We start from the raw sequence: 23,419 nt of genomic DNA, 5'->3' as shown, positions 1-23,419 counted from the left end.
AATAACTGCACTTGTCTTCATAAATCTATATCAATGCATATATTTCTGTTTAATTGTTTTATGTATGCATGCTACTTTAAACATATTTATGTATAATTTGTATAATTTGATATACTTGTAATTGTAATTTAAAAATATTTAAAAAAATAATATATATAGTTATATAAAATACACATAAACATTTTTATATTAGCAAGCCCACATTGGACTTACAATACAGTATTAAACATTGTTTTAAATGACAAAATACATAACAATTTATCTTGTGTGTTTATAATTCCCTTTATGACTACGGCCTTGCCATGTGTATAGTGTCTGAATGCGAAATTCAGCAGTAGCAGGAAGAAAATGCCAAACAAAGAGCGACTCTTCCTTGCCAGAAGAAGGTAGTGTTCTTCTTTCAGGTATGCACTGTCTGGAAGCCGAGTTTCCTGCAGGGCTGCTATGTCAATGCCCAGTCTTTGCAACTCATAGCCAATCACTGCAGTCTTACAGACATCATCTATTACCTGGAGGTCATCATACAGTCCAGTAAGCATAGTTTGCACGTTTCAGATGGCAATACAGAGAGCAGGGAACTTCTGTTTTTTCTTTTGTTGTTTGTCTGGTGCATGGTTAACAATCTCTGAGCTGCAGGCACCCACTGCAGCAGGCAGACCCAACTGGCTGGGTGCTGCCCAGCTAGGGGCAGGTGGTAGCTGACCAATGGGACACGGAGATCCCTCCCAATGTTAAAGACAGCCCATTGCAGTCAAGATGGTTGGACTGGAGTGACTTTAGGGCAATGATGTATGGAGGCCTTGTGCTGCCCACACTACAGGGCCCCCGCAACAACGGGATCAAGGGAAATGCAGGGGATTACATTTGGGGCCGGATAGGCTGCAGGAATTAGCGGGAGGAGGTCAGTGTTGACAGCCAACCACCTCAGGGACTTCAGATTTTCTGTCTGGATTTATTCCATAGCCTTTTGCCTATTTGGATACAACGAGACAGTGGCGGTTTAGAGAAAGGGTTTTCTTTCCCATAGACAAACTGCCTTTCCAGGTTGACGAGCTCAGTCTGCCCGAAGCAACTGGTTTTGCGGTGCCAGTGACCCGCCTTTCACCCCTTCTCCTTGTCAGTAGAAACAGTTACGCCACATGAAGGCAAGGAGTTGGGAGCTTGTACCCCACTACCACCACTATAACAAACTTGTAGCTTTAACTGTCAGAATCAGGACTTAGAGCTCAAGAGTAGTGCCAAACTGTAGATGAGTATTAAAGACTATTTGATTAAACCTGCATTTATCTCCAATATTCAGCCAGAAAACATTTAAAATATCAAATAACAGTAAATAAAAGATGCTGATATCCTGATACTCTACTGATTAGACTGTCAAACACTTGACAATATGATCAAAAGGAGACTTTTGGAAAATTGATGCAGTTTTATTTTGTTTTGTTTCAAGATATATCGTGGATATTTAATTATAACTTCTGAATTAGCCAAAATGTTAATGTAGCACCTTTGGTCCTGACTTTTAGGTTAAAGAGACATCACATCGCTCTAGGTCCGGTAGGAGTTGCACCAGGAATTTACTCACAAAAAGGAGTGGGTGTGGTTTAATTTGAACAGGTGACACTTTAATATCAATGCACAACAATAATAACATTGACAGCTTAGCTGTACTTTTATTCACCAAATAAGGCGCCACAAAAATAAAAAAAACACAAAATCAGAGTCCATTGAAGTTGAGCTCTCCAACTCAAGAAAGTTCAGTTCTGAAAAAGGGATCCAATTGTGTGGATGTTCTGTATCAATGTCCATTCAAGTATGTCATCCTAAATCTCTACTACCCGGGTAGGTGAAGAGTGTGTTTGTGTCTTATCTGTTCTCAGAATGTGTGATTCAGATGATCTGGAGTCTCAAGGTAGGTTCTGTGGCTGGCCACACCACATCTCCAACTCTCTCTCTCTCTCAGAATCGCTGGGCTGGGCTCGCCATCTTAATCGTCTCTCTCTCTCAGAATCGCTGGGCTGGGCTCGCCATCTTAATCGTCTCTCTATCTCTCTGATAGTTGATCAGACTAGCACGAAACAAAAAAAACCAACCTACACAGAAAGTGCAAAGTTGTAAGGATCTTCATCTGATTCTGTCTCAGTTTCTTATGAGATCTCAACATTGTCAGCTCTAGCTCTAGGCATGAAATATATTACCAAATATCAAGGAAATACATGCACACACTAAAATGAATTACTATGAATTAGTTTAACCATAAATGTAACCAATTATTCATGAATTACCATCCACAACAGTGTCATTTTTAACAGATACATAACTTATGCATCCCTTTTAACTTCTATTTTACTTACATCATCAATTTTTAGCTATTTTAACCCATCTCTCTAATATTTAACTCTTTTAACATCAGATGAATTACAATTTTTATGCTCAACTGTAATTTCTTGAATCAAATATCAAATATACCACACCTCAATGGCGCTGTTACCCGTTGCAGTGGCTATTAACACAAATGAGTAATTCAAATGGCATAAAAAGAAATGAATTGCACCTTTTCTTTGCAAAACACGAAAACTTAGCTTTAACTTAGCGATTAGCATGAGCTAAGCACAACGACCAATAAAGCAATTAGCAACTCGGGCTAGCGATTAGCATATCGCGGTCGCGATTAGCGTTAGCATAAAGCTAGCAACCTTTTTTCAAGCAATACACTACAATATAAAGTGCACGAAAGTCGTGGGGAAACATTTGAAAACCTCTTATGACATCTATTAAGTAACTTAGACCAACTTAAACCGAGTTAATAGCACAATATATTCATCTTTTCCTCCAGCCAAGTAGCGGGCAACCAGCTAACAGTTTGCTAACTCACCAGAGGTTCATCAAGCATGAATTCTCATAAAGGGGGGTTTATCCACCTCGGCTCACAGCTTATCCGGACGAAGCCTGGATTTGCCTGTGACTACCGTCTCTGTCTGCGGACGTCTGTTTTAATTTAGCCGTGGCTCTCTGCTACAGTTTGCTACAGTTTGCTACAGTTTGCTACAGTTTGCTACAGTTTGCTACAGTTTGCTACAGTTTGCTACAGTTTGCTACAGTTTGCTACAGTTTGCTACAGTTTGCTACAGTTTGCTACAGTTTGCTACAGTTTGCTACAGTTTGCTACAGTTTGCTACAGTTTGCTACAGTTTGCTACAGTTTGCTACAGTTTGCTACAGTTTGCTACAGTTTGCTACAGTTTGCTACTTCTTCACGCGATGCCTGTCTTAGGCTCATGGGAAAACACTGCCCCCTACAGGAGATGAACTGAGTGTCTAAATGACATATACAGGGTTAGTGACCTGATTTTTTTATGTGGGTTACATTAACAATGTTGCGTAATTTCTTTATTGATCTGGAAATGAATGAAGGTGTAATTTATCTTAATGCTATGTTCTGTTCCTTTGTGCAATGTTTGTTTGTGAGTGTGTGTGTGTGTGTTTTAATTAGTATTTTCTTCTCCATGACAGATTAAGCCAGGGGTAATCAATTAAAATTCACAGAGGTCTAGAGAGAGAAAATATCCTCATGCAAGCGTCTGGGACGTCGTAATTTCTATGTAGCATTATGATTTAGTGAAATATATATCAAAGTATTAGATTTATCAACATCTGTATGTGGTCAAAAACCGACTCAAATGCAAATATACTTTAATAATATTTATTTTCAGTTTTTAAACTGAAAACTTTTTAAACTTTTTTAAATAAACCTCTTGAAATTCCTTCAAACCCCCATTCATGGGGTTAGTCACATTTACACACATACTCATACACTTAAACTTATGCAATATGAGGGGAAAATAAGAGAGTAGCAGTAGACTGGAAGCATGTATACATCTGACGTTAGCCTTTTCTGATTTGTTAAAAGGGTAAGTTCAAGAAATCACAAATTACTGACTGAGGGGAAATTGTCAGCAATCAAGTATTTTGTAGACAGGGAATCATTTCATTTTTTAAGCTTTTAAGTGTGGCTTTTTAATATGCTGGTCTGATGGTATTGACTTGGTTTGGGGACCAGCCTCTGGTCAGTAAACAGCAGTTTGGCACTTAACTCATTGGCTTATAAGACGGCATATGTATTTTAAAGCTTTTATTTACATCCAGCTGCTCTGCTGAAGGCAGCTCCCAGTGTTAAATGTGAAAGCAAAAAAGAAAAAAGGTGAAAAAGAGAACACATGCTCTGCAATTTAATCCAGTTTTTTATTTTTATCACCATGCACCCATACAGTCAGAAAATGGTAATGTTCATGCAATCTTTGGCCGAGGCACATGAGATAAACACGGGTACAGCCTGGAGAAATTACTCTGTTATTTGGATTCTGAATGGAATTGGAGTCCTGTGGGGGGACTCTGACAGCGCTTTTGTTGTTAGCTGTGTGTTGTGTGTGTTGTTCCATCGCGTGGTTGGCACTTCGCTGGCAGCTCCTCCATGCCTGTGTCTCAATGCTGTGTTAACACAACTTTACATGGAGCTCATGTCGCTCCTGACAGTGATGAGAAACAGCGAGCAACGACCTGCTGTGTCTGTCGGCAGAGGGCGGATGTAGGTGATGCCTGCAGGTGTGTCTCTGTGTACAGTAGGGTGGAATACAACGCCACAGCTCTAAATCACCCGCAATAAAAACAAGATGGGAGGAAATCTATAGAATTATTCATGGATACTCTTTTTTTATTCAGCAGAAAGATGACAGTGTGAGGCAGCAGCAGCAGCAGCGACAGACATACCGCCCCATGGTACGTTTCTGAGAGAGAAAATAAACTGAATCAATATCCTCTTTGTTGATGCCATGTGGCAGAGATTGATACTCTGCTGGTGCATATGAAATATGCATGCCTTTCTAAATCCAAAAATATTGTTTTTGTGGAACCAACCCATTTAACTGCAGCAAACTTTTCAATTGTGTTACAGGCAGCTGAGAATACATACACCTATGCCCTCCATACTGTTTGATACGTGAAACCAATGTTATACTTTTCGCTGGCTCAAAACATGGTGTAAATGACCTCGTTGGGGCTTGCGGACACCTGGATGACACCACACGAGCAGTATGGAGGCATCTTATGTGGTTTCTGTTTCATTTCGTCTGAAGAATCAGTCACTCGTCACTTCAATTGTGTTGGATTCTGCTGCAACAAAGACAGAACCCCTCTGGAGGCCGCCGGTGAAACTGGAGAGCCAGATCTTTGGCAGACGCTGCAGGGTCCTCAAAAGGCCAGACAAGTCCCAAGATAGGAATTCCTGGTTGTCTCAGGGGAGGTGGGTGGGAGGCTGGCAGGCTGGATGTTTGCATTCTAATGCCTTTGAGCATATATAAACAACGGTATAAAACTTGGCGCAGATATGAGATAACAGTTCTGGAGAGTAGGTTTGAAAATAGTGTGTATCCTTTTACATTTGAGAAGAAGACCATTCCACTTTCACAACGATATTCTTTTGGAGAGGAGAGAGCACCAGTGTAACACAGACTCATCTGTCATACAGACAAAAAATACGGCTGCCACAGTTGGTGAGCTCAACAAATACTGTGTAAAACGTCTACTGTCAGAGAGTATTATTATTAAGCTTCAATATCCTGAAGAGTGTGGCTCTGTGACTGATGTGGTTTTTACACATTACTGTATTTTATGTTTAAGTTCTACAGAAGAGTGAAGTGGACTCTTATCCTTGGATAAATCAGATCTAAGAGTGTTCCCTGTCTTCAAAAGGTATTTTCCTTATCAACAGTTAGGAATGGTGCACACTTAAGGACAATTGGGTCGATTGTAGACCCTATTTGCTCCTTAATACTGAGCAATTGCCAATGAAAGCAAGCTGACCAGGAAGCGTCACGGACCAGATGTTGCGTACTTGAATACCTGTGACTAAAAACAACAATAGAACTCCAACTCACCTCTTGGCCTGTCACGATAATTACTGTATCGACTTATCGAGTATATACACACGCCCCTGCAAGTGCAAGTGTATTGAGGAGAACCCTTGTTGGCTTAAGTGTGATGATTGTATGGTTATGTTTGTAGGTAATGCACACTGTGACAGACCAGTAACTCTCACACAGCATATACACACACACACACCTACCTGCTCAAAATGCGAGAGAATGATGGAGGGTTAATTAAATGTTCACTTGAGTTTCCTGGTCAGGGGCAAGAGAAACAGACATACCCTGGAGGGTGGAAGACACTACGTGAGTTCATGTTTCACCTCAAAGAAATGAATCGCAAGTTGCCAGATGTCCAACAGACACAAGGGACTGAGAGGCAGTGGATCCGAGATGACTCCACGCTCGGTTAGGGCAGGAAAGACACAATCAACCACAAAATACTATCTAAAGTCCTTCATTAGTGGGTAACTGCTGCACCACTACAGTCCTTAAAGCAGTACTATGAGTACCTGGGTCTGTATTGCAGCTAAAAAACTCTGTCAACCCTGGACGTCACTTCTGTCTAGGCCTACTTTACAAGAAACCCTGTCATCATTCTTTGGTCGCACGGGATAAATATGCTGCTAAATGACAAAGGCTTTTCAAACAGATGGGGATTACATTCCTTTAGTAATAATCGATGATGTCGGATCATGAGTGTCATTCCTTCATATGTAGCAATTTTCCAGCTTTATCTGTAGCCATGCAGTTATTATCACAAGCCTGTGTTAAGCTGAATGCTAATATGTGTGAAATTGCATCCCACTGTCTCAGTTGCATTAAAACTCAAGTGTAATATTTCACACTGGTTTGCATATTATTTAAGTAATCTACCATGCATGAGCATTTGTGTGTGAGGGCATGTGATTTAATGTTACCTGCATTATTTTTGCCAGAATTAATGTCATTTGAAGAAGCACACATTTGGCCTTATACAAGTACATTTTCATATTCTTATCTTAATTTCTTCCTTTTTTTAAAGTGAGTTTGTACAAACGTGTCATGTCAGATTAAACTAATTCTTCAAACTTAAGATAAGTGTGTAAATGTCCTGGCTAAACATGAAAAATGGCACCTGTTCAACTGCAACTGATCATAATTAACAACCCAATAATATCCTGCCCCATCATATCAGTCAAGTTAAGTTTTATATTTGTATAATTAGCATGAATTCAATATAACAATTTAATATAATTAATCATCAATGTCAGTATATCTCAACACACCTTGGGGCCATCCATCTATTATCTATACTGATTGTACTTTGAGGGTCACGGGGGGAGCTGGAGCCATTCCCACACAACATAAGAAGAGAGGTGGGGTACAACCTGAACATATCGCAGGGCCATCATACCCTGACAAACAACTATTCACCCACACATTCATACTTCACCCACACATTCATACTGTCATTTGAGAGTATTCAATTCACCTAACCCCGATCTGCATGTCTTTGGATTGTGGGAGAAAGCCAGCATAAAAACATGGGGAGAACATGCGAACTCCAGACAGAAAGAACTCGGCCTTCTCGCTGTAAAGCAGTGGTATTCAATTAAAATTCAAAAAGGTCCACTTAATAAAAGTTCTTCCCAGCAAAGGTCTTAAACTCATAGTGTCTCAATTGCCACAAAAATATTTGCAGATAAAATCAATAACATAGATTTACATATCGTTTCAACAATATTTATTGTTAATTTCTAAAATAGAGTAGCTTTCAGTCACTTTAAACTTGGATGACACTAGTAGGGAAAACCAATAATAACAAAATTAGGCACAATTAACTTAAGTCCTACATTTCAAGTAAAAGAAGACACAGCTCCCTTTCTTTTTATGTATAGTTTTTTTGTTAAATTCTTTGTACTTTGTTTGAATAAGTGACTGCTATTTTAGTGCACGTGATAGGTGCTAATTGGTGAGCCTGGAATAGTACTTTGTTTAAATAAATAATACAAATGTGAAGTTCGACTTTGGTTAGACCATGAAAAACAGTCTCAGACAAAGTTTGTAGCCAGAAAGTAGAAGGGTCAGTTGCTTCAAAATGCTCTCTTAAGTCAACATTTACTTGCAGATCAATGAGCTCTAGCTGTAGAGATCCAGCATGTACCCACTTGAAGGTCTATGTCACCTCTTTTGAAAATCCTCTAACTTTTCTGGATTAGCAGGACTTAAACTGAAGTTTTCAATCAGGTTGTCTTTAAAGTCAAGATAAGGAGGAACATCTCTGTCACACTGAATCTGCTCCCGCATTTTTAAGCGCACGCTCTCCTTGAACATCTTTGAAAACGTCCAGCTGCTGTGATGTCAACCAAAAAAAGCAATCATACATCTATTTTATGCTCATCTTCCGAAAAAGGGAAAACTCTGCTGCTTTCTGACTCCTGAGCTTCCTTTCAAATGGACCAGAAGCGTCCCAATGCATTATCAGTTACATCTGTAGATTCATCAATGTTGAAGGATTATGCATGCTGCATTCTAAATGGCTGCATCAAGCTGTGACAGTACATCATCTGCTTACATTTCAGATTCTCTGGTTGCTGATTTTTTTCAAACAATTCATTTTGGGGTTTTTTGTACCCTCGAGTAACGTCTTGGCGACGGCATTCAAGGACTCCTTAACAGCCCCAAAATCCATGCTATCTTTAGAGAACATTCATTTGCATGTTGCTGGGCTTTGAATGAATGCATGATGAGTGGGGTGGAACTGTGATACTGGGCTCTCTCTCTCTCTTTGTGGCACGTCATATTGCTGCTTCGGTTTCTGTGTCTACTTAACCTATCTTATATATTTTGGAGCAAACACGATGCTGTTTCTAGCATCGTATCTCCGTTGGTTTCTCTAGCGAACGCTCCACACAGGGTACACAAAACAATTTGATTGGCTCAGTAGAGTGAAGCCATTGCCATAATAACCAGACTAGCTGCTCATGCAGTTTGTATCCACGACCAATTAGAAAAACAATGATCTCTGAAGATTATTTATTCTCATTAATTTTTCAGAAATTGGTAACTGGTCCGGACAGAACCATCACTTGGCGTGGGCCCAGACTGCTGTCCACCATTTGGTGATGACAGTGCTAATCTCCATCTTGGAAATAGTTTTTGTGCTCTCTCTGCCATGTCACTCTACCCAAGGAGGCTATAAGATTGGTTGAAAGGGACAAAAGTTTGCAAGTGGACCCTGACTTGCCTTTAAATGTGTTACACTTGCGCTATATCATTTGTTTTCTTAAATGTTAATAAGAAAACAAATGAAGTAAATCTGACATTGAAATGACATATGTGCAAACACTGTGTGAGTAACATCACAATCTTGTTAGTTACAGAAGATTGTTGTTTAAAGGTGCTATTCCATCAACCAACAGGTGTTGGCAGCACCCTGGGGCTCCATCTGCAGTGCTGGTGCCTTGGAAAACAAAGACAGCCACTCTTCGGGCCCTTCTGGAGTCTGTTTACACCATGTTGACTTCAAAAATAACCCATTTGAGATTTGTTAATGGCCGCAATCAATAACTGATGTGTCTCTCTGTCAGTGTGAAAACCCCGGCTCAGAAGTGTACAGCATGACTCCAGTGTCTCATTGTTTACTACCTGCATCATAGAAAGTAGAAAATGCAGAAAATGTCTGTGTTTGCCATGATGTGTTTCTGTAGCTGCATTGCTGAAGATAAATAACACTCAGACAGGAAATAAGCAGTCAACAAACAAACTTAGAATTTATTTGAGATGATAAATGAGGTGCAATTCTGCAAGTACTGGTCATAGAGGGTTAGATGTTTGCGTTAAAACAGTTTACGCATAAAATTGTAAAGATGCGTAAACAATGGTCGTATGGAACAGTTGTACGCAACGGTCGTTCCGAACAGTCGTAGGCAGCGGCCATACACAACAGTCGTGAACAACACCGCAACCAGTGAGTGGCCCTGGCGTTAGATTGTTGCTTCTATGTTGACTTGCGATGACTTGGCAACCAAGAATGACTAGGGCTCCATGAGCTCTGGAAAGCTGAGCAGGCGGGCTGTGTGCTTCCCCCCCTGGGCTTGGTATTGTTACCGTCAGGCTATGCACACTCGGGCTGGGCCAGTGAAGCTGTCCAGGATCCCCAGGTCCCTGCCCCTTTGGCACTCTGGCTGGGGCAGTGGACCTGTGTATGACCTGTGTATGTCTCCCTCCAGATGTGTGTCAACTTCCCGCAACTGCCAGTACTATCCTCTGCAGATATTGTAAAGTTTTGTAACTTCATTTTAACAATAGCAGCAAGATTGATTGAATGAAATGAATTCATTGGTTTATTTTATTGAAGAAGGTTGAGCTGTCAAAGAAATGTGTGTGTGTGTGTATGTTGCTGTTTTGTATACTGTCTTTTCAAAGTTCTCACAAATACAAATATTCATTCGACACAATTATTTATAGAAAAATAGTTTTATTTATTTTCTTGTGGGAGGCACCATCCCAAAGCAATTTTGTTTTATTGCAACACAGGCTGTCTCTATTTAGGCAACTGAGCACTTTCTAGGGAAGTCCTTTAATATGTAGAGCCAGATGTTGATCTTTTAACAGTCTGCGGTAGTTACTGGAGATGGAACCTACCTTACCTCTATAGTCTGGCGTTCTTTTTGATATTGAAGTGTGACAAGATAAATTGCCTGTAACTATCAGCATTGTATGAGCTCAGTTAAATGTTCTCTCAATAAACTTAAACCCTAGTTGTTCTTAACGATATCTGTTAACTCTGTAAATGATTTTTGTTATCGGACATCTGGACTTTCAACTATAATGGAAACAAGCTGAGCACTCACTCATCCATGGCTTACCTTACCCACAGGGTACGACACCTGCTTCCTGCTCCGCAAGAGAATCGCTGATATTGAGAAAAGAATTTCAACTCTGGATAAGATCCAGGATGCTGAGAGGAACCAGGATACCATAATCCTTAGCCCTGTGCAAAGCACCACCACACTTACTGAAGATCTGGCTACCAGCGTTCCTATCCTGATGATTCTACTTCTCCACTTACTGCTTCCACTCCGTCACCTGATGTTGCCACTTCAGCAGACATTTCTGTTTCTGCCTTGGTTGCCTTGGTTGCCTGCCTTTGACTATGACCAGCAGCTACAAAAAGAAGGGGAATCACTCCTTTCCATCCTCAAATGGCATCCAGCTAGTGACTCAATTAAACAGCCTTGATTCACAGGAATTGCCTCTTCTGGCTTCGAACCATACATTCAATAGAGGTGTAAACCAAGCTGCTTCTTCATCTCCCAAGTGTCTCAGCTGTACTGGAAGTTTTGGATGAGCCAAATTGATATTCCAGGAGAGGCAAGTGTCCAGAGGCAGAGGTCTGAGGTCCACGTAGATGCTACCACAGCTGAGTGTACACCTCCGGAACAATGCAGAGTCTTGGCCACAGAATGGGGCGCTTCAGTCGGCGAGTCAGCCTCAACATCAAGCTCTTTTCTGCATGTGACTCCAATGATGTGCACTTATGTGACAATTTCAATCGATTCTGGGAATGTGTGCAAATGTTGTTCACCTGAACGAAGAGGGTGCTTGGGTGCTCTCTGCAAACATTGCCAACAGAGTTGTCCATCCCATTACTGCACACCCATTTACGATCCATCGGTAGTTGATGTGCCCCTGGCTCTAGTTCCTGGGACAATAATTAACTACATAGGGGCTCTCTACTGGGCTTGAACCATCTAATGACAATTTTGTTCCTGTCTTGTGACACTTCTGTTTGATATTAAATAGTTGTATTGGTAAATCTGGTCTTGGAGGTGTTGGTTACATCCCAATGACATCAGCCTGCTCATTGAATTCTAGATTGCTGGGGGAATGTGTAATATAAGAAATTCAACTGCAATCAAACATCTGAGATGAGAGATTTTTATCTTTTAAGCTAAATGGTCCAAAACCCATACTTGTTTTGTTGATTTAATTTTTCAAACTCATTGATGCTGATTATGACACATTTTGATGGCACATTACACAAAAGTGTTATGGACTGTATTTGTATAGCACTTTCCAAGTCTTCTCACAGCAGCTTATGAAAGTGTAAAGCTTTCTCCACTGAGATTGTGGAAAACTCAGTCATTTCACAGGATGCTGATATTTTGTGGTGGGCACGGCATTCAGTGGTAATACATATGCCTCTTCTATTCAAAGCCAATGACAGGATTTTTATCAGCGTTTGGGTTACTTACCGACATTCGGTGACACTTTCAGCCGTTTGCAGACCCCTCCTTTACTGATTTGGAGTTTCCCAGATGCAGGTAAAAAGAACATTCAGAAAGGCAAAGGGAAATATGTCCAATACATTACTGGACAAATTCTGGCAGAATTACTCCCATCCATCCCAGGGGCTGCATTTATAGTGGATTCATACTGTAAGTGCATAGAAGTAAAAAATGGCTTATGCAAAAGAAGATTCTGATTTATAAAAACCAAAAGGTAATGTTTCCTTTTTAAATCACACTCCACCGGGAAACGTGTACATGGATCTGCCTCATATTCTCCCCGATACACACCCACATTCACCCATAAATGCTTGATGTAATAATAAACCTTATAGGTTCAGTGTGTAGAATTTTGTGATATCTAGTGTTGAAGTTGCATGATGCAGCTAAACACCCCTCACCTCACCCTCTCCTTCCAAACATAAAAAAGAAACTGTGGTTGTCACGGTTGTGGTTTTGTTTGGTCACGATTTGGTGTATTTTGTCACAGTTATGTATTTTCTATGTTCCTCTCATGTTCCCTTCTGCCTTCCTCTGCGCTCCACCCTGTGATTCTCCTGTGTTGTTCTCTGTGTCCCTCTCCTGTGTTCCCCTCCTTGTCCCCCGCTATGTTCTCTGTGTCCCTCTCCTGTGTTCCCCTCCTTGTCCCCCGCTATGTTTCCTGTGTTGTTCTCTGTGTCCCTCTCCTGTGTTCCCCTCCTTGTCCCTCGCTATGTTCCACCCTGTGCCTCTCCCGTGTTCATCCCTGTCTTGGTTATTGTATTTGTGTTCTCGTTGATAAGTTTGTTCAGTGTTTCCTGTTTTATTTTGTAGTCCTTGCTCCCTGTGTGTTTTCACCCCTTGACTTCCTGATTTAAATATAAAGTATTTAAATATAAAGGGCCTTTTCTGGGGTAAAGAAAACTACAATTCATACAATTTAGATTAAATGAACTAGTGAAAACATCATGAGATCCTTCTTAACCAACCGGGTTTGCAGATCCCCACAAGTACTGCATAGCTGAATAAGCTTAGAAAGGACAATTATATAATATAGAGTTATTTGTTGTTGTGTGTATTAGTCTGTGATTTCTTCATTGTGGTGGATAATGGGTGTGTCGTTGTTGTATTTGTGGTTCTCTGTCTGTCTATCTTATACTGCATGGCCCAATGAATTTCTAAAAAGACCAAATAAGCATGTATCTATTTTTTTGAAGCACATATCTGCATGATATACTTGTACTCAGGCTTTCAATGTGAACTCAAACAGCAAATGTGGCTGCTGTGAAGAACTGGTTTCTGGCAAGAAACAAAGCATATGTATTCGAGGATTGTATTTGTAATGGATGCAATGATTTCTTTGTTCAGATTAATATTTCTACAAGTTCTTTAAGATGAAATAAAGTAATGGAAAAAATGAAAGTGCTGTTTACAGTTTATTGTTAATGTTTACAACCCTGCTGATTTCCAAGAATAAGGTAAAAATGAGGAAAGCAACTTTTGCCTGTGATGGAATAGGCTAGGCTCAAAAAAATGATCTCGTTATCACAACTTATATGAACAAACAAAATACCTATATTTTCGAATACTTCCGAGTAAAAATATATCTGGACCTGGTGTATGAAAGTGTATGAAGTTTCCTTAACAAATACAAAACGAGAGCCACATATGCGTTAGCATTCCATAATTATTAGGCGAATCTGAAAAGTTACCTGACACACAAAAGTTAACAAAACAGAGGGAGAGAGGCAGGCTGCTCAAACTCCCCTCATGAATAAACAACTACATCAGAATCATAAGTACTTTATTAATCCCCGTAGGAAAATTCAAACATCACAGAGCTCCTGAGAAAGAGGTGAAAGAGCAAAAGCAGGTATAAACATATCAACATAAAAATCATGTAAGAAATAAATAAATAATAAATAAATCCAGCTACCCAAGAATACTTTTATTTGGCCCTCCTATGAGATGACAAGCCAATTTAATTTTCAGACACTGGGTTTCCTTCATATCCGTTGAAAGGGAGGCAGATGGTAGAAAAGTGCACAATGACTGAAATACAATAGAAATATGTGATTAGTCTTACATGATCTCTTAAATTAAATCAAAACAGCTGATGTGACTTTATTCAGCTTTCTCAAGCTTGTAACCTGCTGACTGAGCAGCTTCCCAGAACCTGTGAAGTGCCATTTGTAGCTGTTATTGCACATTTTATTTTAAAGCACTGATATTAACAGCTACACAACACATATGCCTGTTGAATCTTTTCCCGGGAGGACACACAAAAAAACAAGGGAAGCTGTTCTTTAAGACAAACTGCTTTTGACTTTAGAACTAGAAAAATCATGAACAGACTGGATTATTCAGATGGACTGGCCGAAAAGGGTCAACATGCAATGAAGCCTGTGACTCATGCTCAACTCATGAACTACATCCTGCCTCTGCTTACTATATCAGGAGATATCCTAGATTAAAGGTTGAGTGTGTAGAATTCAGAGACATCTAGTGGTGAAGTGGCATGTTGCAGCTAATTACCCCTCACCTCACCCTCTCCTTCCAAACATGAAAAAGAACCTGTGGTAGATTTCAGTTGTCATAGACACTCAAAAGGTGTTGAGTTTATCCAGTTTGGACTACTGTAAAAAAAACATGGCGGCCTCCGTGAAGCGGACACACTCCAGATATAAATGTAAAGTATTTAAATATAAAGGCCCTATTCTAGGGTGACGAAAACAACCATTTGTATAATTTAGATGATTAAACATTATGATTATTTTATATTCAATAACTGCCTGTAGATTTCTTTCACCTAAATCTTACACACTGAACCTTTAAGACCATAAAACCATATTTCACTGTATGCTGCAAAACCAGGTGATTTTATTGAATATCTGAAGCAAAGTAATGTGTCAACCCTCTGTAACTTGTTTAATAGATAATTGACTTGTCTCTGCACTTGTCCTCCTGGATCTTAGCGCTGCCTTTGACACCATAGATCATAAGATTTTGTGACAGGGACTGTAATAACATGTAGGGATTAATGGAACAGCGCTATAGGCTGGTTTAAATCACTAGGCTGGTTTAAAATCCTACTTGCAGTTAGATTCCAATTTAATGTTAACATAGACTCCTCCGTGCACCTGAAAAGAATCCGATGCACACACCAGTTCCCTGTGGACTTTGTATGTGTTTCCTGTTGGCAACTTTATCAGAAAGTACCACACACACTTCCATTGTTACGCAGATGACACTTATCTATGAAGCCTGATGAATCTAATCACTTAGGTCAACTTCAGGAATGTCTTAAAGACATTAAGGGCTGGATGATCATGGACGTTTTACTTTAAAATTCATTCATTGTACTTGGCCTTAAACACCTACACCATTGTCTGACCAGACAGTCACCTTGCATGGTATTAGCTCGACCCCCAGCTCTATGGTGATGGACATTGGAGTTTTGTTTGAACATGTAATTTGACCCACAATAAATGTCTCAAAAGGATGCTGAGAAACTAGTCCATGCATCAGTATCAGGATTTCCCAGAAAGTCCCAGTACTCCTGTCTTAGCTTCTCCACATTGGCTCCCTGTAAAATTCAGAACACAAAAATCTAAATCCTGCTCCTCCATATATAAAGCTGTTAACAATCAAGCCCCTTCATATATCAAATAGCTCATAACACCATATTATCCCATATATCACTTTGTTCACAAAACACAGGCTCTCTTGTGGTTCCAAGAGTCTGTAAGAGTAGAAAAGGAGGTAGAGCATTCAGCTACCAGGCTCCTCTCCTGTGGAACCAACTCCCACTCTGGGTTCAGGAGGCAGACACCATCTCAGCATTTAAAGTTAAATTTAAAACGTTCCTTTGTGATAAAGCCTATAGTTTGTTCTGGATCTGGAGTCCTGAACCATCACGTAGTTACACTGGTATCGGCCTGACATCTATTTTATTACATGTAGCAAACTTTGTTTTTTCCGTCCCACAGGTCCCTCTCTCATATTCTGCAGTTATCTGACTCCAAAGCTTTAATTATTACGGTTACACAACTATTCCTGTTCTCTCGCTCCTCTCACCCTCACCCTCCTCTCTTCTTTTCCCCATTTGTCGGGTTTCTCTATAAATTTTAAGTTCTCGACCTTAACTTGTAAAGTACATTGCGATACTGTATGTTAAGATTTATTGAAAATTTAATTAATACTGTTTTCTGATTGCTTTTGGGTCATTTGATAACATTACTACACTCTTCAAAGACTCAATTAAAGCTAAATTGAGAACTTAGAGGTCTGAGATATTTTCATCAAACATGCAGCTGAGTTCTCTTAGTGTCAGCTCCAATCAGTCTGGCATTTCTCCTCGAACCTCTATCAACGCACACTGTGTCAGAAAATCCCTGGAGATCAGCAGTTTCAGAAATACTGAAAGAAGTACCTGCACTGCTGACACAGGATGCATGAATAAGCATATTCTCAGAAAAATAAATAAAAAATTGTTGAAAGTATGTGTGATTTTATATATACAATGCTCCAAAAAATGGAAGGGAACACATCAGATCTTGATGAACAAATAATTCCAGTAAAAAAACTTTATTGATGTATAATTTGTTGAGAACAAAATAACGTAACAGTGGTCAATGGAAACCAAAGCCCATCTCTCCCTTGTTTCTCCAACTCCCATTGTCTTTTGTGTTTATGGGCATGAGGGCTCTTTCTCTCACCCACTCTCTCTCGCTCTCTATGGAGTCAGCGGCAAGATTGTTCCTTCCACTTCCGTGGTATGTCGCTCTCTTGGGAACACATCACCTGCCTGCCCACTCACCTGATCCACCCTAGATCCCTTGCCACGATAGCAGGTCAGCAGGCTGCGTGGGGAGCAAAAGAGCACCACGGGCATGCACTGAAAACAGATTTCAAATGGAATCTATGGGGATGAGGTTGTCAGGAAGCAGCAACAGGAGTGGGAAGAAATGAGGAACATGGATGTTGGCAGAAAGAGGGGTCAACCTCAGTCTCCCAGAGATTAATGTTTTGATCACATTTTTGTAAATAAGCTCTCTTGAGTCACTGAGAAAACAAAATGTCTATCTCTGCATTTTGGGTATGATTCATCAGCTGTAAAATGGTCTGTATTTATATAGCCCTCCTTCTGACCACTCAAAGTGCTTCACAGTACAGTTTTACATTCACCCACTCACACACATTCATAACAGTGCATCTATGGGCAAGGGGGCAATTACCCAAAGACACTTCAGCATGCAGAAAGGGGAAACTGCGATTGTACCGCCGACCTTCTAGTCAGAGGATGACCGCTGTAACCACTGAGCCACAGCCACCTGATGCACCAAAAAAGTTGTTTTCCAACCGACAAAAAAACAAGAGGAAGAAGAAATATCACGCAAGTGTCTGAGATCTCAAGTTTCTGGAATTGCCACTGTAAAATTGCTTCCTAAAAAGGGCAAGTGTGTGGTCTTATGTTCTGGCCAAACCATCTAAGTTCTAAATTGTCAAACCCTCTGGTAGTCACGTGACACGGTTGACGAGAATGGCTGCGTGAGGAAGAGCTGTGCCCATCCGTCCACCAATTTAGCTCTGAAAGAGTTCGGCTTTTCGTGATTCAATTCACTCAACTTTACTGATACAGCGCAACAATGACAAATATAACTAGACGCTGCATGAATCCCTCAAGAACTGGCTCCGGCACAAGCCAAACTCCTCATGGGAGATCACGCCTGACTCTGACACACCGGTTGATCGCACTATTCCTGGTGAAGTGGCTAGGGAGCTCCCCGAGCCCACTGCTCTAATCCTGGAAAAGTCTGAGCCCCATTACAAGAAGCTCAACGCTATCTGGACAATAACTGCAACATTTACTCAAGTCAAGAGCCGGCTATGTTTTCTGGAGGAGGCTAACAAAAGCAGGCTAAGCCTGCCACAACCACAGAACTCAAAGCCCTCTGACAAAAGCTTGAAGACATGGAGAACCTGTAGCGAAGGGAAATGTTTCACTGGGTTCACGGAGGGCTGCAAGGATTAGCGACGCCACATCATTCCTGGAGACAATTTTACTGGAGATTCTGAACATCACCTTTCCACAAGGGCTGGGAACTGACAGAGCTCATAGGATCTGGATCTTATTGTTTTTTATGGGACCAACTTGATATATATTTGACAATGTATCCCTCTCACAGAAAGTTGAAGACATATAAATCACAATGAGGTCAGTAAACTCATCAATCTGGGCGATATAACAGTTTGGCTTATATCCAGTCTTATGTTTAAGATATGTACATAACTATAACTGCACCGCATTGTTATTAATATTACTATTGTGTCACCAGAGGAATTTGAGTCTATTGTTAGATGTGGCATGCTGCATACTGTGGCCCTAAGTAAGAGAGTCATAGGTTAAGCATCTGGCTTATCAGATTTTATTTGGATTTATATTTATTGCTTTTTATTATTTAGTGATGCCCACTAATATCTTATGGAAGTTACAGCAAATCTTGTTTAGGGCCAATTTTAGTTCATTATCTCAGTCAGTAGAACAACAGGCTTAAAGCTTATGAGCTGGAACGTCAGAGGCCTCCATAATAAAGTATTATCTTTTATTAAATCCAAGATATGTGATATGATATTTATCCTATTGTTTACATTTATTTTTTTAAATTGAGTGCAGAAGAGGCTGGGAGAATCCTGTTGATGATTTGTGAGATCCAGAGCAGATGATCCTGCATTTTTCAGACATGGGTGGAGATTTGAATGATGTAATGGACCCAGTATATTAGATTGTAGCTGTCTGTCAGCTCGCACATCTAAAGCACATGCCGTACTCCTCGGCATGTCCAAATCGCTTGGTTTGGTTGATGTCTGGCGGCTACAAAATCCATGATCAAGGGATTACAAATTCTTCTCCTCACCCCACAGCTCAGTCTCTAGGATAGACTTCTTTCTGGTTTCTCAGCCATTCTTATCCTCTGTAGTGTCAAGCGACATTGGTAATATAATTCTCTCCGATCACAGTCCAGATAGAGGAACCAGGTAGAGATTGAACTCTAGCCTCTTTTTTTCGCAAGACATTTAAAGAATCCCTTAGATCACAAATGACCTTTTACATAGAAACCAATCTACCAACAGCATCATCAGCAGGTGTAGCCTGTGAGGCTTTAAAGATTTTCTGCAGAGGGCACATCATCCAATACTCTTGTTTTAGGAAGAAGCAAAACAATGCTAAACTTCAGCAGCTTGTAGAGTCAAAAAATACATCCTGTATAAATCTCACCAGACTGACTGGACTGAAGTACGAATTTAATTCAATCATGAACCAGAGAGCAGAATTCACCCTCTTTCATGCAAGATAGAGACATTTTGAGGAGGGAGATAAAGCGTCAGTGTTAAAGGCAGATAAAGAGCAATAGTCGTATTGCTGTATCTCTCCATTTTCCCAAATGTAACTACTTATTGCTGGCTCACCTGGTCCGAATCCCAATACACCATTTCAAACCTTTTGACCAACTTTGTAGTATGTTTTATGGAAAATATGTTCCAAGAATTAAACTGCAAAAACTGCAGGGACCAGCAGTTGGAGGAGGTCTGGGTATGCCTAATCTGCTTTTTCACTGATATGCTTTTACTCTCATGTACAAGGCACAGTGGCTTCAGCCACCAGAAAGAGCCCCCCCATGGTTCCACCTCGAGGGCACCATTTGCACCTCTCTCGCACTCAAGGACTATATCATAGCTAAGCTTGACACTCGAACTAATTCACATCCTATTTTTATGTCATATTCAGTGAGTCTGGAGTCGAATGGCCCAGATCTTTAAATCCGATCCCTATCTCCATCAGTGTGATGGGATGTGGCTCAATCCAAGGCTTTGTATATCAATCAATCAAATGTATTCATATAGCACGGTATCACAACAAACAGTTGTCTCAGGGTGCTGCACAAAAGTCCAAGATCTTAAAAAAGACAAAATCCAACTTGTTCCACACCGAGCAAGCATGAGCAACAGCAGGGGAGGAAAAATATGGTATTCATGGTGACAGAGAGGTATTATAGTTCTAGGGGACTTATATCACGATGGGATTCTGAAATCATTTGAGGTACTTAGACAATAATTGAGTTGACCTCAGAACCAATTTCAAAGTATTTACAATTAAGGCACCTACTGGTTCAAACCCTCAAATGCCCCACATAATGCTGTTAAGAAATTGGAAATCGTCTTCGGTACCATCACTGGTTTATCTAACTGGGTAACCTGGCTTCCCTAGAATGATTATTGTATTTTGATGTTATATTATTATTTTTGATATACATTGGGGAATATCAATATACATGTTTTTAGACATATTTCTTTCTCTTTTTATGACATTTATATGTATTTCTCCTTCATACTTCCAGGACATCTGACTTACTCTTTGCAACAAATATTTGTAAAGATTTTTTTTGTTCTTCTCTTTCATTGTAAGAAAATAAAGTACTAATTAAAAAAATGTGAACCCTCTACTAGAGATCAGCATTGCAACAGCAATGCATTGGGCTCTTTAATCCGTAGATGGAGACACACAAGCACTGATATAAAGGACAAGCAGTTCAATGTTGTGAATGTGTGATGTGGCCTAAAACACTCACTGACAACTAAAACATATCAAGGTAATGGTAAAGCTCCTGCCTCATCAGTATTTTATCCATAACCAAAGCAGAAAGAGCTGCAGCTGTCATGTCTTCTCTCCTCAAAGCACCATTGTCACTACATGAAACATGCTTCTGTGCAATATTAATAAGCCTTTCTGACAGAACAGGCAATACAAACCATCAAAAGCCATAAGAATATGAAGATGTAGAGTATGTTGTTGACTGTGTGAATGCATATCTGCATTTTGTGGATACAGCGGAGACATAATGTTTTCCCCCAGGGTATGCAGACAGGTATTAAACACCCTGAGCAGATTTGAAACAAGACTATTTTTGACTCTCCTGCCAATTTACAGTCTCTCTGGGTGATTACCACCAGAATAACTATGCTAATTGTTTAATAAGCGCACTTTGCTCTGCATCAAAGGAGAGATTTTTGCATAATATTGCCTGCAAGTTCAAAGCTGTCGTTATGCTGAACAAATGGCCCTGACTCTGGAGGCTGCTTTTAAATGCACCAAAGAGAACAGGGTTAGAAGATTGCGATGTAATTGCATAATTAAAACAAGGTTATCAAAGTCGAAAGAATCACACTTTTGTCATATATTTGCCATTAAAGAGCTATAGGCTCCTTCAGTGCTCTGTGCTGCAAGCCTTACAGATATTAATTGAGCTGCAGTGTCAAGTACTAAGGCTCTATATAATGTGATTTAATTTATTCACTTTCTTCTCGACACAAAAACCTCTGGCTACACAATAAGAAAATCGCTGTTTGTGTGCGTCTTTGAATAAGTCCTCCAATTGTCCCTTTCGAATTTGTTAATTAAGAGAGAACATGTCAGCCAAGGTTGAATTTCACTGAAAAACAGTTTCTCCTGAATGCTGCCCACCAGTCGTGTGGCTAGTAGGTCAGCTAAGGAAGCGGAAACCCTGCGAGGTCTGAGTTGACTGGCAGGCAGTCATGATAGTGAAACTGGTTGCATGGCTCATGGCCTCAGCATTAATCCTTTCACTCCGCAATCATGTTTGACATTTTAACCAGTTGATTACATCACATCTGGTCCTCGAATGGGAATGAAAGGTGGCAAACTATCCATCCTTTACTGAAACAAATCATACCTGTGCAATGATTTACCCAGCCAAGATCTTATGTCAGATTTTGCAAAGAAAGAATCTTTTTTCTCTCTCCCTCTTTCCTTTTTGTCGTCTTCCTATTCCACTCCTCTCATTTTCCTCAGTGTTTAATGTTTAATTCAAATTTTAAAAAGTGCACAGCAGAATCAACAAGAGGATCCTACACCTGCAGCAGGCAAAGTTCCACAGCGCCCCCACGTGGACGTGAAGGGGATGAACCCTCCCCCTGTGGTGTACGGCGCAGCAGGAGCAGTTCAGCCAAAGCCAGAGGGGCTTTGCTATGTTTAGTCAAGAAGCTATTATATAAGTTGTCTTTACGTACTCTACTTCTTTGATAGACAGCTTGCATGAACGTGTGTGTAAGGGAAAGGAGGGAGGGAGAGAGAAGGGGCATCAGAAGCATGATTATAGACATCCCTGTTGTACTGACATACTGAGGCCTGTGTTGTAAATTGTCAGGTTGACAAGAATCCAATATTCACCATACAATTTTTGCGACTGCTCGGCCAAAGGTCAATGTGAAGGTCAAAAGAAACATAATCAGAAAAACGTTTTTTCTGCGATACCTTGATACAAAATAGGGAAAGACTGTCTAAAATGTATATTGATAAAATGTTCTTTTGTTTCACTAACTTGCAAATAATCCCCCAAATGAGCCTTCAGGTGTTTGGAGTGTACTACTCACCTTAGGCTCAGTGAAAGTGACTGGTCCTGGTTAAATAAAAGCCACAAATCAAAAGGGAAAACACAATTGTTCAATCAATGCAAATTAAAGAGTTTGCATTTGCTAGCCAAAACATATAATATAGGTTAATCATATCAAAGCAACTGATCTGGGAAACTGTCCCAAGTTTGGTTTATATACATTAGATAGGTGACTTCTTCCAAATATGAACTCACAGTTACATTGAACCTATTTTGGACGCACACATAGCGGGTGTCCCCTGTTGAGACCTGGCATTTCCAGTTTTGAGTGAGTCTTGGGTGATCAATCAGAGGTCAAACCTGGCATTAGAATTCATCTCCTGTTAGCACTTCCATACATAATTGCAGAAATGATAAGTGCAAACATGATAGAGGCAGTAGTATTAAAATTTGTTGCGGTACTGGTTTCTGCCATGGAGCAGAAGCGCAAAGTGAAATTTAATACCACGGAACTGGAGGTGTAAGTGGAAGAGGCGAACAAACATGTCATGGAGCTGCAGCAAAGAAATATTAATATAACTCAAAGAAATGCGATATGGGAGAGTATCTGCGAGAAAGTAAATGCGGTGGGTAAAACAAAAAGAACAACCGGTGAAATTAAGAGAAGATGGCAGGACATAAGAAGAAGAACAAAAGAAAAAATAGCTCATAGTAAAACCTTGGTCAGAGGCATCTCTTCCAACGGCCCCCACCTGTTTTATTTACCAATATTGAGCAGCAGGTGTAGTTCACTTTCTATAAAAACACTCTCTCTCCGTTCTCTTCTACGCCAATTT

At 40.2% G+C, this 23,419-nt stretch overlaps 1 long non-coding RNA gene across 1 annotated transcript; it reads right to left on the bottom strand.

The window, feature by feature from the left end:
• Positions 1-1,600: 1,600 nt before the first annotated feature.
• LOC138407048 (uncharacterized) lies at positions 1,601-3,128 on the bottom strand. The gene is made up of 2 exons (XR_011240485.1): positions 2,873-3,128; positions 1,601-2,090 (listed from the first exon to the last, which is right to left on the bottom strand). It is a non-coding gene; the product is annotated as an uncharacterized lncRNA (long non-coding RNA).
• Between the last annotated feature and the right edge of the window lie 20,291 nt (positions 3,129-23,419).

The sequence above is a fragment of the Paralichthys olivaceus genome, chromosome 24, assembly GCF_024713975.1.
Source record: "Paralichthys olivaceus isolate ysfri-2021 chromosome 24, ASM2471397v2, whole genome shotgun sequence".
Classification (NCBI taxonomy): Eukaryota; Metazoa; Chordata; class Actinopteri; order Pleuronectiformes; family Paralichthyidae; genus Paralichthys; species Paralichthys olivaceus.
This window is presented reverse-complemented; position numbering and strand designations above follow the sequence as displayed.